The following is a 15,546-nucleotide window of genomic DNA, read 5'->3' as shown; positions in this document are numbered from 1 at the left end:
CTCCAACTAATCAGGCCTCAGAAGGCTCAATGGTGTCAATTGTGTCAACCTCTGCGGAGGGAGGTGCATATGGTCAGCACACTGCTCTCCTGGTCATTGTCAGTTTTAGTAAATGGAGCCACCACTATTCAATCAGGTAGCTCCTCAATTCGCTTCACAAGGGTTGAGTGCACCCTGCTTGCAAACAGCACTTGGCAGACTCAAGACGGTCATTCGTCCAAGTGCTAACCTAGCCTGACAGTACTCAACTTCAGTGACCTGATGGGAATTGGTGTTTCCACGGCAGCACTGATTTTATAGACCTTAGGGAGTCCATAAATTCTTGGCAGTATGCATCCTTATGGAACTATTGTTTAGTATAGTACAACCCCTTTTTAACGAATCTCTGGGGACCTAACTACCTTTTCCTTAAATAGGAGTTTTGCCTAGGTACAAAGGAGGTGTGACCTGGAATCATAATTCAAGCATGTTTAAGTGATGTAAGAACCATTTAATTGCAAACTTACCAATAATCTGCAAAAAATTTAAATATGGTGTACATATATTTGTATATCACACTTTTTGCAGAACACATTCATTGAAGAATTGTTTGTTTTGTCCTTCCAGCATAATGTTAAAAGAGGAAAAGTAATTCCTGACAGTATCAAGTCCTTGCACATCAGCTGTGGAACTTGGTGCAATGATCTCCTCCTTCTCTTGTTGTTGTTGTTCTTCTTCATTGTTTTCACCGCCACCTCCTACCTAACAATGTTACAGAATTTCATACATTTCACATTCACATCAGGTGTGGAAGTCAAAACATTGTCACCACAAGATATAAAGTCCTGGAGTGTCACATTTTCAGAAATATCTGTGATTCTGTTCCATTCTTCAATGCTGTCTTCATCAACAACTGATGTAATATAGCCTGCCTTTGCAAAAGTAACACAATCTGTTGTGTCACACAATTCCAGGTAGCAACAAACATGTGCTCATGTGCGTAGCCTGCGGAATGCTGAATCTCCACGCTTCCTTCCTCTCAAGGAATGTAATTCACAACTAGACAACTGCTACCCTGTATCTGGCTTTAATGGAGTGTATTGTGCTCAGGTCCAAAGACTGCAGATAACTTGTGCAGTTCAGTGGAAGAAACACAAATTTCCGTTTCTTAGAAATGGCGCAGGCATTCTCTCTCTCTCTCTCTCTCTCTCTCTCTCTCTCTCTCTCTTTTACATCCATGGCATTTTCACCCTTAACAGAAAAAGTTTTCGCAGAAAGTAATTTGGAGGTGGGGAGGGGAGGAAGAAAGGGTGCCAATTTCATCTGCATTAAAAATTTCTTTGGGCTCCTAACCTTGCAATAATCATGGCATTGTAAAGTTTTCAGTGGTTTACAGTTTCTACATCCAAATCCTCCCTCTCTCCATTTACACTCTGAAATGAGAGCTTACGACATTGTTTAAGATGATCTCATCAGCTATTTGACGAACTGAAATTTTCAATACCGATCTTCAGCATGATTTTCCAAGCCTTCTCTTGTAGTATGTTTCCATTTACAGGAATGATGTCACTTATCATTCCTTGAAACCATTTTAAAAGAATACTTTCCACATCACTGAATGTTGACAAGTGAATGTTCTTCCTTTTGCATCCAGATGAACTACTAGCTTTGGCATTTAACAGTGCTTCCTTGTTTTTGAGAATGCTATATAATGAAGATGGTGCCAAATCATACTTCTTTACAATGTTGTAAAGTTTTATGTTGCGATAGTCTTCGACATCGTAGATGATCATCAGCTTTTGCTGACTCACAGGCTTGCCATGTTTGCAGGCTGTAACTCCACAAAAGTAAACGTGATAAATTTGTCAACAGCAAAAACAGCACTTCACAGCTTGGACTTCATAATTCAATGACTGTGACATCAGATCACGTGACCAGTGTCACATGGTAGGCAGGGCAGAAATAGCTTTCCAATTCATTCAAGACTTTTTCCAGTATCATGACAATGGAATTTGATTCAGATACATGTTGACTGAAAAAAAATCATTACTATATACCTGTGTTACTCTGAAAGAAATCATAAATTCTCTCGGACTTGTTAGGAATTGCATAAAAACCGGATTTTAATTTGTAATATGTTTCATGTTTATTGCTTAAAAGTGGACTACTCATTACAGTGGGGTGTGTTAAAAGCTGGAAGAACAACATTGTTCGTCTGGAGTTTTGCTGGGACTGATGAAAATATGTTAAAAGTGGGTTCATTAGTTTGAGATTTTACTCTAACTCCTTTGAGTAAATCCAAGTCCTTGAGAAATGCCCTTGTCTTGTTTACCAGCTTCTTGGTGGGATCAGCGCTGATCTTTCTGTAAGAGTTGTTGTGTTAATTTTCCTGTAGGACTCGTCATCTAGCAGGCCTATTTCTTCTCAGTGTAGACCTTCTGCATTAGGACACCTGTTGCGGCATCTTTGTCAGCAGGTAAGGCAATACTGTCAGGGCACTTTCTCAGGTCTTGGTTGACTGACCTCTCTCTGCTGCTGATGTTCGACTGTGTGGGTTTGGTTCTAGGCAGAGCACAAGTTTCACAACATACTTCTTCAAATGTTTCAGGTAGGTGCAAGCCGTAACCTGTTGAAATGCACTGACGATGTCCGAGACTGGTGTGAACCCGGTAAAGAAAGCAAATTTAAGTCCCCTCTCCAGAACTGAACTCACACTGTCACTCAGCTGTGTGTTTGTGAGATTGATGATAGTTTTGCAGGGGCCTTCAGTGACATACAAATTTCGATATCTGACATCCTGTGGTCTTCCTATGTATGGAATTCACTGCCACCCAAGTAACACTATCAATTTTTCCCTAGTTCCAGGAATTAAAATGGTTGGACAGTTGTAAATGTAGTTTCAATAATTCCTGAGCCATGTTCTTTAACTCTGGCAGGTAAAGCTCACCCTCTTATGTACAAGGGCAAGACTGGCTCACTTCTCGATTCTGGCTGTCACTGAATCAATGTGACGCATAACCTTAGCAAAATTTGGCATGAACTTAGCGAAATTTGGCACTATGTCTTTGCACAGTGTATCAGACATCCAAGAGTATTCAGCAAATGGCACCTTTGGTTGTGCAGCTTGTCAAATTTTTTTTATGCTGCAATACACTTTTTCCCTGTAAAGGTGTGTAATATGGTTCTCCAGTTTCTACTGGTATATTAGTTGATCAAACACTCCCCAGGTGTACAGCTGGCAGAGTACATCAGCAAACAGACATGTCACCATTGTCAGGTATGGTAGTGAATTGATCTTCTGCGGTGTGTGGCTGACTTATGCCCCTCCCCATGTGTGTCGTTCTGTATGTACCCCATGCTCAAGGGTGCTTGTGGGTGACCGAATAGGTGACTCCATCAGTGGCTGGAGTTCTACTGTTTTTATCCTGCTGCTTTTCCTTAAATTCTTTACTTCTTGGAAGTTATGCTCATCTTCTTCATTATTGTAAAAACAAAGAAATCCTTTATTTTATTCTCTGTTACTCATACTCTGCCCGATCTACAATTTCTCTTTCTTTCCCCCTTCTCTACTGCCCTACGCAACTAGAGACATGATTTCTGTAACATTGCTAACGATTGCTAATCTACTAATAATTACTGTAAAAATTTGTAACATAACTGTGAAAGAAATACAGTAACACTTGCAGTAAATGCAAAATGATTTAGTGCTATGAACAAGAAAGGGACTAAAAGGTTTATAATACAAAAACAACTTTTTCCATTTTCTAGCTCTCTGCTATCTGTCTTACCTCTTTACAGTCTTCACTAATAACATGCATAAGAGTCACCAGAAAGACTTCAGACAAGTTAGGTGAGCTACAGAAGAGGGCCACAAATCTAGCTGCAATAAACGGCAGGTCTTGGGCATCTCTTAACTCACTGGTTGACACCTGTAACAGGACAAAATCTGAAGTACAAGTCACTTCTCCTGAATTTAAATTTACAATACCAAATTAGCAGAAAAAATTTACCACTGACTCTTCTCTATCCATTACTCTCAAAATCACATCAATAAATGTCTTTACAACATTTGTAATCAGCTTGGCAGATGTACCACACAATTTCATTGAAGACAGTAATACATTCCTTACAATGCTCTCAATTTCTTCATAGTCCTATGACAAAAAAATTGATAGTAAATAACATTAAAAGTCTAACAAAAGTAAGAATAACAAAACAGAATATTTATAGAAATCCACTGTAGACAATTGAAGACGCCCAAAACAATGAGGTGAAACATATTTGGTCAAAACCAATAATAAAAATTATGCTTCAAAAGACAAGTAACCATTATTTTATCTACAAGATAAATAGCATTAAATAGCATTAAGGCTTTGTTATATTAACAATCTTACTGTGACCTCTGGCTAAGGCAGACTCTAGAGATCATTTTCCGTACCGTTTCTTGGCAGGCGCACAGGAAGTAGAGATCCCTACTCATCATAGTTGTCAATACTAAATAGATTTCACCTGTTTATATTGGCTTACAATTCTTTAACTCTTATGTGACGTGTTGAGCAAGAGTTAAAGAGATTAAAAAGCATAAAAGTAAACATGTTCTCTCTCAGTGTGCCAAATAAATAGTAATCCCCGGATACTCATCTCACATAAGTCTGGTAATGACCGCAACTATTTTATATTGTTCAATGCCTCATCGACAATGAGATTCTTAGTAACAGAATTTTGTAACAAATAATGGGTAGTGGTACCGGTCAAACAAAATTTCTGTCATTTATGTCAATCACTTTTGGAACACAACTAAAGATTTAAAATGTGATAGCCAAATAGTCATCCCATTTAGGAGTATAATACTTTTATATTGCTTGTAATAGCTTAGTTCTAGTTGCTTGGCAACTTTCAATATCAGAAAGTAAACTTAACTATGCTTGCCAAATATTTGACCGTTTATAGTGCAGTTTGACATGTTTGTCATGCATAGATAGTGTTTGAGAGAAATTTTGATTAACAGAAAGTTTGAAAAGATGGTGGATGTTGTTTGTGTTGACATTTCGCAGCATATGTTTAGTGAAAAACTGTTTTATTATTATTTATCTCACCTTATCGTGAGTTTCCACTACTACGAAACTATGATCAAGTATAAAAACAAAATAGCACTAACAACTACCATAATGATAGAGGTACCACATCTTTCCCAGCCATACATTACACGTTAAGAGGTTATGAATAGAGTCAATATTTTATGCATACAGTGACATACAAGTGGAGTGGATTGAAATAAAAGAAATCGAAGTTCTCCGGTTCTTCCACACACGATGTAGGCTACATATTCCCATGTTGCTGTATTTTTACAACTTCTCATTAGAGGACAAAGTTGAAGAGAACAAATTTTCGCATACTATGTCTTCTTTCTCAATGTGTGCATGAAGTAATAGTAAACATTTCTCTGTCCATCTGCAGGAAGTTGATGTAACCATCAGGTTCTGAGTGAAACATATGCATTAACAGGTTTCCAGTTGCATATTTCTCATTTTAAACCATTCCCTAGATCAGTGTATTTATTGTTTTCTTCTTCTTTACATACAGTGCCAGAGACCATGTTAGAAATGTTTTATATGCATTTGTAGCCATTCCCACTAGTGCCAAAATACAGCATACATCAAAAGTGTCTGCTTAAAAAGTAAGGTTAAATTGACAAGCTTTCTTAGTACTGTACGGGCTTGTTTGACACGTCTGTGGCTAGACAAGAGCGAACTTGACAGAGAAGTTTGCTACTTTAAGAGGGACTTAAGTTTCAAAAAGTTTAATCATCCATTTGAAGGAAGTTGATGTAATCACCAGGTCCTGAGAGTAATATTTTTCCCCTTAGCATATTTTCATGGTGAAACCTCTGATTTTAAGCAATTCCTGGACAAGAGTCTTGTTTTCTTCTTCTTCTTTAAACACAGTGCCAAAGTCAGTGCCATGACTGCTTTGTGTGTATTTGTGGCAGTATTCACTACGCTCAAAATACACATGAATACAAATAGTATCTGTTTCTAAGTGAGGTTAAACTGACAAACACTGTTTGAACATGTACAAGCTTGCTTGGCAGATCCATAGCTAGATAAGAGTGATTTTGTCAAACATGTTTGATTGTTTAAGGGGGCCTAAACAATTCAGTACTAAACTACATCCCCATTAGCAACTTGCCATTATGATATTTTTTTCTAAGTTCTACAAACAGTAGAACCACTAATTAATCAGCAGTATCAGCCCATAGAAACACCAGCTTTCTTCAAATGACTAGGCAGTACCATGAATGTTGTTGGTCCAGTTTTCCTGAAACTTCACTACTCAAATTTACATCAGCTTATGCATTCCAAAATCCACTGTACAGATTGTGTTACTGGTGTTGTTGCTACACAGGGTATTGAAAACATTTCCCCTGTTACCCTTCCATTCACATATTATACTTATGGAATCCAAATGTCCCAGAATTTAGTTTTTAAAAATATTTGATGAAATTCTATACGTTTTTGAAAATTTCACTTGATTAAACGAAACATGATATGACAAATTAATATATTTTAGCTTATTTCTCTAACCTCTATAGTCCCACAGTAACACTAAAACAATAACTTATTTTGAGCAATACTGTGGCTGGAGTGTAGTTGGACTGTTGTAACAGTTCCAGGTATTGTACTTTGAGAAGAGTTTTGAAAACTGCCAGATTGTCACAAGAGTTACCACTGTCATTATCAGAATAGTGTAGTAGTTTCTATTATTTCATATAAGCTGTACTGGTGGTTTCTCATATTAATCATATTTTTTCCACTGAGTTGCAAAATGCAATGCTGAAACATGCCTGCAAATTTAGTGTCAGTTTTTGTTAGAAGTGGAATTTTATCAAGAAAGGTTGATTTGATTATGAAGCAGTCTTCAGTACGTAACTGTTTGAATAGCATAAGTCATGGTGGGTGTTGTGAAATATTTGATCACATTGAGTCAAAGAAGTACATTAACAGATTTAGTGCACCAAGGTCTATAAAATACTACAAAATTATTTTGTAAAACCTCGATCAAGTCAAGACACCAAAGATCGAGTAGCTGAGCTTACACTAGCCTACCACATGGTAAAACTTCACCAAAATCTAGTGATTGTACTAATAAGCTTAATAGCATTATGTTTGATGATTCTTCCATTGGAAAAAAAGTTTAGCTCAGCAAGAATTAACGTAACCTTGGTAACTGGAGTTATTGCTCCCCATAGTTTAAAGGAAAGCCTTGAGTACACCAAAAAGTATTCTTTCTACAGGGTGTCCACTGATGCCAGCATTCATAAAGCTGCTAAAATATTTCCATTTGTTGTTGAATTTTTCGATATTAATGAAAGAATTCAGTACGAACTTTTGAAGATGAGTTCCCTGCCTAATGAAACATCCGACTAAATTTCAATTTTTGTATGAGTACCATTAAAATGTTTGATCTCGAGAAAAATAAATGTGTGGCATTTCATGGAGACAATACAAACACCAACTTTGGTGATAAATACAACATTGGATGAAAACGCTGAATGAATGACATAGGCAACCCTGTACATATTTTGCACAACAGCATGCAGACATCTGCTGATAGTTTGAGGTGTGATGTTGAAACTATCCATTTTCCATATGCACAGTTAGAACAGGGATGCTTAAGGAGTTTTGGCAATTATTGAGGGGCTGAATATGTGAATGTAATGTGTCACTCAAAAACTTGCTGGTTATCACTATTTTTAGCAGTTGAAAGAGTTACAAGGCTGTTTAAATCCTGAAATGATGATAAAGTCCCCAAAATACTGATTCCATTTTTCAGCAATTCTTCAGGTGAAGCCTACTTACGGTTAATTCACAGCCAGCTTAGCACTCTCCAGCACGGAACAAAGGAAACTGAAGAAAGCACAAAAAGTATAACAGAGGTAAAGGATGTCCTGAACAATACTCTTGGAACTGTTACTAAGAGAAAAGAGCAGCAGTTCATTTCTTTTAATGTTAAATCTGTCCTTAAAAGAGCAGAAGTGACACAATCAGCAGAAATGGAATTTAAAGAAGAAGCTAACATATTTTATGAATATTAGAGCAAGTGGAGCACCTCATATTCCCCATGGGTATTAATGTGCTTGGGTATTAATGAAGAGTGCCAAAATGAGAAAGTGTTGAAGAGAAAGTTTATAATTCAAAGTGGGAAAAACTGAAATTGATTATCCCATTGTCTTTGATCAATCTGGGCTAATGACAAATTTTATTGAAGAAAATCTTCATGAGTGGAATGATGAAAACAAAGCACCATTCAGTGTCGTGAGAAGTGGGTGAGTGTTTTTGAAAGCTGTGACTGTCTTCAGCAGTACTCTGAGATGGTAACAATTGCAAGGTATTTATTTGCAGTACCAGCCCATAACATCAATGAAGAAAGGATATTTCCATTCATGAATATTTAATGGTCTGATAAAAAGAACAGAATGGAGGGCAACTCTGTTTAAGCAATCATACACATCCTGTACAACCACAAAAGTGACCACATGAAATTTTACTACTATGTCTCAAAGAACAAATATATGAACAAGAAGACTCAAAGCTGTTTTCTCCAAGGACAATAGATCCCACCTACAAGTGCTCAACAGTATTAACAGTTAATGTTAATTTTACTGTGTTAAAAATTTGATGACTATATTACTTCAAAAAATCAGAATTTTTTTAAAAAAATTATGTACAGAGTGTTTCTAAATTAGTTATACTTTCATATAACTAATACTTTTGGATTGTAAAAAGGTAAATAACCTACATAAATGTTTGATACAGCACTGAATGCACTATATCTTCGAGTTTTATTCCAGCTTAACACTGTTAATTCCCAGCATGGCATGCCCGAATGAGTTATTGCAGAGTCTATGCAGTGTGTTTACGGTTTCACAAATCCAAATCCACTACTACACTTCAGAGACATTTCAGGGGAAATATTGCAAGCCACCACCTCAAAGACAAACTATTATGAATTGGTACAACTGTTTCACTGAAATTGGCATAACATAGTACGCTGGGTCAGGGACGGCCAGCAGTTTCTGATGCAGCAATTGAAAAAGTTTGGCAATCTTACATACGTACTCTGAGTAAACAAAATTGTGGAACATTTGTAAATAAAACTTGAAGATATAATACTGCATTCAGTGCTGTATCAAACATTTCTGTATGTTATTTACATTTTTCACAATTAATGATAACTTTTGTATAACTAATTTATAAATACTTGATCTTTTAAATATTACTAATTAAACAGAAGTTGCAGAAGTAAGTCAGATTAAAGAAGTATATTAACAAAACATTAATACTAAAAATTTAAAAATTTGGGTTCATTTTGGAGGAGGGGAGGAAGGGTGGAGGGTGGGGGTGGGGGGAGATGTCCATTCTAGGAATGTGTACACTACGATTGTGAAAGGTGCCCTCTAGTGTACAACACTTTTCTTGTAAAATCTCCTTTGCATAAACATCACATGTATCTCATCAGTTGCAATTATTTCAATCAGAAAATCTTCACATTACATCAACTATATTATCCATCTTGTGAAGACACATGGGAAGTGAACAGGAATCAAAGGTGTGAAAATTGGCTTAAAAGTCAAAGTTGAACATTTTATGCACTACAGTAGGACGACTTCAAGTTATTAGACTACTACAGCACTAAAACAAACTATATTATAACTAAAGAATTAGTTTCAAGAATCACTGTAAAGCCATTCTCCAAAGGCAAACAAGCAGTTTTCTGGCATCTAATTATTTAATTCAGTTTCAAACTCCTCTATATTAATCATCAGGATAAAATACCGAGGGTGAAAAGTTACCTTCGACTCATACAGAAACCAGACTGTAGTTATAACAGTCAAAGGACATAAAACAGAATGAAGGAAATTATTCAATCTGTACACTGAGCAATCAGTAAAGGGTATAAGGAGAAATTTGGAAAGAGAACCATTTAAGGTTTGCCCATGACATTGTAATTCTGTCAGAAATGGCAAACAACTAACAAGCTCACTTGAGTGAAATGGATGGTGTCCTGAAAAGAAATTATACAGTAAACACCCAGCAGTTATCACTGTAACCAGTTGATGAGTTCAAGTGTATTTCCTGGAAGACTGAAGTACACAGAAGTATCACAAATTTACAACAGTGGAGATTAGCAAATGACCTCTAAATATAGATCCACTTCCCTCCTTTCCATGTTCTGAAAATATTTGGGAAGGTACCTAACAACAAAATTGTGAACCATCTTCCTGAGAATCATCTTTTAACAATAGCTGAATTTGGCTCCTGTGAAAGCTTCTGTACTGAGAAAGCTATATATAATCTCACATACTCACTTCTAGAAGAACTAAATAATGATAATTAATACCCTGTTGCTATTTTCTATGATCTTTCCAATGCCTTTGATTGAGAAGATCATAAACTAATGTTGTTGTTGATGCTGCTGCTGTGGTTTTCAGTATGGAGAGTGGTTTGATGCAGCTCTCCATCCTATTATATCCTGTGCAAGACTCTTCAGCTCTGAATAACTAATGAAACTTAAATCCTTCTGAATCTGCTTACTGTATTCATCTCTTGGTCACTCTCTACGATTTTAACTCCCACACTTCAAATGGTTCAAATGGTTCTGAGCACTATGGGACTCAACTGCTGAGGTCATTAGTCCCCTAGAACTTAGAACTAGTTAAACCTAACTAACCTAAGGACATCACAAACATCCATGCCCGAGGCAGGATTCGAACCTGCGACCGTAGCGGTCTTGCGGTTCCAGACTGCAGCGCCTTTAACCGCATGGCCACATCGGCCGGCTCCCACACTTCCCTCCCATACTAAACTGGTGATTCCTTGATGTCTCAGAATGTGTCCTATCAACCGAACCCTTGTTTTAGTGAAGTTGTGCGATGAATTTCTTGTCTCCCCATTTATATTTAGTAACTCCTCATCAATTACATGACCTACCCACCTGACTTTCAGCAGTATTCTGTAGCACCCCATTTCAAGAGCTTCTAATCTCTTCTTGTCTATGCTGTTTATCATCAATGTTCCACTTCCACACATTGTTACACTTGAGGCAAACACCTTCAGAAAAGTCTTCCTAACACTTAAGCCTGTATTTGATGTTAACAAATTTCTCTTTGGCAGAAAAGTTTTTTTGTCACTGCCAGTCTACATTTTGTATTCTTCTACTTTAGCCATCATCATTTGCCCAAATAGAAAAATTCATCTCCTACTATAAGTGTCTCGTTTCCTGATCTAATTCCCTCAGCGTCACCTGATATAATTCGACCACATTCCATTATCCACCTTTTGCTTTTGTTGATATTCATCTTTCATCCCCCTTTCAAGACACTGTCCATTCTCTTCAACTGCTCCTCTGCGTACTTTGCTGTCTCTGACAGAATTACAAAGTCATCAGCAAACCTCAAAGTTTTTATTTCTTCTCACTGAACTTTAATTCCTACTAATTTTTTTTTTTTTTTTTTTTTTTTTTTCGGTTTCCTTTAGTGCTTGCTCAATGTGTAGACTCAATAACATCGGGAATATGCTACAACCATCTCCCTTCCTTCTCAATCACTGCTTCCCCTTCATACCCCTCGATCCTTATAGCTGTCTTCTCATTTCTGTACAAGCTGTAAATAACCTTTCACTTCCTGTATTTTACTCCTGCTACCTTCAGATTTTTTAAAAAGAGAATATTCTAGTCACTCTTGTCAAAAGCTTTCTCTAAGTCTACAAATGCTAGAAACATAGGTTTGCCTTTCCTTAACCTATCTTCTAAGGTAATTCATAGGATCAATATTGCCACATGTGTTCCAACATTTCTACGAAATCCGAACTGATCTTCCCCAAGGTCGGCTTCTACGAGTTTTTCCATTCGTCTGTAAGGAATTTGTGTAAGTATTTTGCAGCTGTGTCTTATTAAACTGATAGTTTGGCAATTTTCACACCTGTCAACACCTGCTTTCTTTGGATTGGAATTATTATATTCTTCTTGAAGTCTGAGAGTATTTCGCCTGTCTCATACATCTTGCTCACCAGATGATAAGAGTTTTGTCATAGCTGGCTCTCCCAAGGCTATCAATAGTTCTAATGGAATGTTGTCTACTCCCAGGGCCTTGTTTCGACTTAGGTTTTTCAGTGCTCCGTCAAATTCTTCACATAGTATCACATCTTCATTTCATCTTCACTTACGTCCTCCTCCATTTCCATAACATTGCCCTCAAGTACATCACCCTCGTATAGACCCTCTATATACTCCTTCCACCTTTCTGCTTTCCCTTCTTTGCTTTGCTTGGAAGTGGTTTTCCATCTGAGCTCTCGATATTCATACAAGTTGTTCTCTTTTCTCCAAAGGCCTCTTTAATTTTCCTGTACGCAGTATCTACCTTACCTCTAGTGAGATAAGCCTCTACATCCTTACGTTTGTCCTCTAGCCATGCCTGCTTAGCCATTTTGCACTTCGTGTCGACCTCATTTTCGAGACGTTTATATTCCTTTTTGCCGGCTTCATTTACTTCATTTTTATCTTTTCTCCTTTCATCAATTAAATTCAATATCTCTTCTGTTACCCAAGGATTTCTATTAGCCCTCGTCTTTTTACCTACTTGATCCTCTGCTGCCTTCACTATTTCATCTCTCAAAGCTACCCATTCTTCTTCTACCATATTTCTTTCCCCTGTTTCTGTCAATCATTCCCTAATGCTCTCTCTGAAACTCTTTACAACCTCTGCTTATTTCAGTTTATTTAGGTTCCATCTTCTAAAATCCCCACCTCTTTGCGGTTTCTTCAGTTTTACTCTACAGTTCATAACCAATAGATTGTGGTCAGAGCGTACATCTGCCCCTGGAAATGTCTTACAATTTAAAACCTGGTTCCTAAATCTCTGTCTTACCATTATATAATCTATCTGAAACCTTCCAGTGTCTCCAGGTCTCTTCCATGTGTACAAACTTCTTTCACGATTCTTAAGCCAATTGTTAGCTATGATTAAGTTATGCCCTGTGCAAAATTCTACCAGATAACTTCCTCTTTCATTTCTTATCCCCATTCCATATTCACCTACTACTTCTCCTTCTCTTCCTTTTCCTACTATCGAATTCCAGTCCCCCATGACTATTAATTTTCATCTCCCTTCACTATCTGAATAATTTCTTTTATCTCATCATACATTTCTTCAATCTCTTCATCATTTGCGGGGCTAGTTGGCACATAAACTTGTACTACTGTGGTAGGTGTGGGCTACTATAATGCGTTCACTATGCTGTTCACAGTAGCTTATCTATGTTCTTATTTTTTTATTAATTATTAAACCTACTCCTGCAGTACCATTGTTTGATTTTGCATTTATAATCCTGTATTCACCTGACCAGAAATCTTGCCCCTCCTGCCACCAAACTTCACTAATTCCCACTATATCTAACTTTAACCTATCCATTTCCCTTTTTAAATTTTCTAACCTACCTGCCCGATCAAGGGATCTAACATTCCACACTCCAATCTGTAGAATGCCTGTTTTCCTTCTCCTGATAATGACATCCTCCTGAGTAGTCCCCACCCGGAAATCTGAATGGGGAACTATTTTACCTCTGGAATATTTTACCCACGAGGACACCATCATCATTTAACAATACAGTACAGCTGCATACCCTTGGGAAAAGTTACAGCTGTAGTTTCAACTTGCTTTTAGCCGTTCGCAGTACCAGCACAGCAAGGCCATTTTGGTTAATGTTACAAGGCCAGGTCAGTCAATCATCCAGACTGTTGCCCCTGCAACTACTGAAAAGGCTGCTGCCCCTCTTCAGGAACAACACGTTTGTCTGGCCTCTCAACAGATACCCCTCCATTGTGGTTGCACCTAGTGTACGGCTAACTGTATCACTGAGGCAGGCAAGCCTCCCCACCAACGGCAAGGTCGATGATGGTTCATTGGGGGCGTGGTGGGGGGGGGGGGGGGGGGAGGGGTTGGAATTATTACCAGTACATTATTCTTGAAGTCTGAGAGTATTTCGCCTGTCTGATATATCTCGCACAGCAAATGGAAGGAAGAGTGCTGTCATGGCTGCCTCTCCCAAGGCGATCCGCAGTTCTGACAATGTCTTCTAGACCCAGGGGCTTGTTTCGGTTTAAGACTTTCAGTGTTCTGTTAAATTATTCTTGTAGTATCATATCTCCCATCCCATCTTCGTCTGTGTTCTCTTCCATTTCTATAATATTACCCCCAATTTCATCTCCCTTACCCTCAATTTCATCTTGGGCAAGCTGACTTACTTGCTGCATGTCCATCCCAGTCAAACTATTAATCTCGTCTGTTCACGACAATGATGCACATCCTCTAGGTCTTTGGTCATAGACTTTTCCTGCTATGATTTATTTTTCCTAGTGGCTCTTGTTTCTGGCAATATGACCAAAATATTTCAAATGATTTTGGTTGACAAGAGTTGACAATCTTGTTCTGAAGCTGAGCTGCCTCAGGATCAATTCATTAGTTCACAATGGCTTGATGCAGATCCACTTCAACCCGCTCCTGTATTCATGCATCTGGTCCCCCTTACAATATTTACTCCCCACTCCTCCCTCCATAATCAAATTAATTATCTGTTTATGTCTGAGGAGTTTCCAACCAACCTGTCCCTTCTTTAAGTCAAGCTGTGTCATAAACCTTTTTTCTCTCAAATTCGATTCAGTACCCAACTCTTCATTAGTTACTTGATCTACCCATTTCATCTTCAGCATTCTTCAGTACTAAAAAAATGATTTATGGAAGATATAATGGGCTAATTAATATTAAAGATACACAACAGACAATGATGACATTATAGCACAAAGATATATAAACATTGTTGAAATGGTTATTTAAAACTATGTCTTAAGTTATAAAAATCTACAGAACAATGCCTCACCTTTAGGCCAGGTTTCAGGTAGTCCTTTACAGGTATACAGTCAGAAAAACTGCTTATACAGTCAGTAAGGAGATGCAAGAGCATGTGTTGTGTTTTAAAGAAGGCACGCGCATCCAAGTTCCTCTTGAAACTGTTGTAGAGCTTTGATGTAAACTTTATGCAAGAAGAAACAAACATAAGCCTGCAACCTGCAACATATCATGGACAGTGTAGCAGGAACAACTGTATTTGTATGACAAAGATTCAGTTGCAATTCCGAGACACTTGGATACCTAATATATATTAAAACTAGACTAGGTCGCAAACCTCGACTCTAGTTTTTGTAAGCAATATTCTTGTCAGTTGATTTATCCAAGTAGTACATCTCTCATCCAGGCCAGCCTATATATAGTAGAGAGGTTCTGGTACACACCCCATATGGCAATGCTAGATGGCTTAGTCAGTGACAGTACTGACTGTGAAAGGAAAGTCCAGTCAGATTAGAGCCTAGTTAAAAACTGACAGGAAGTTTGAGACTGTACTCTTTGCTGTATTCACTTGCAAGACTTCTTAAAAATTATGATTTGCAGGAAACATACAAAACAAATTGTGTAAATAACGAATATTATACTTTTCTGTCCTTGTATATTTGGTA

This window comes from Schistocerca piceifrons, chromosome 4, assembly GCF_021461385.2.
Source record: "Schistocerca piceifrons isolate TAMUIC-IGC-003096 chromosome 4, iqSchPice1.1, whole genome shotgun sequence".
Taxonomy (NCBI): domain Eukaryota; kingdom Metazoa; phylum Arthropoda; class Insecta; order Orthoptera; family Acrididae; genus Schistocerca; species Schistocerca piceifrons.
Note: the sequence above shows the minus strand (reverse complement) of the source record.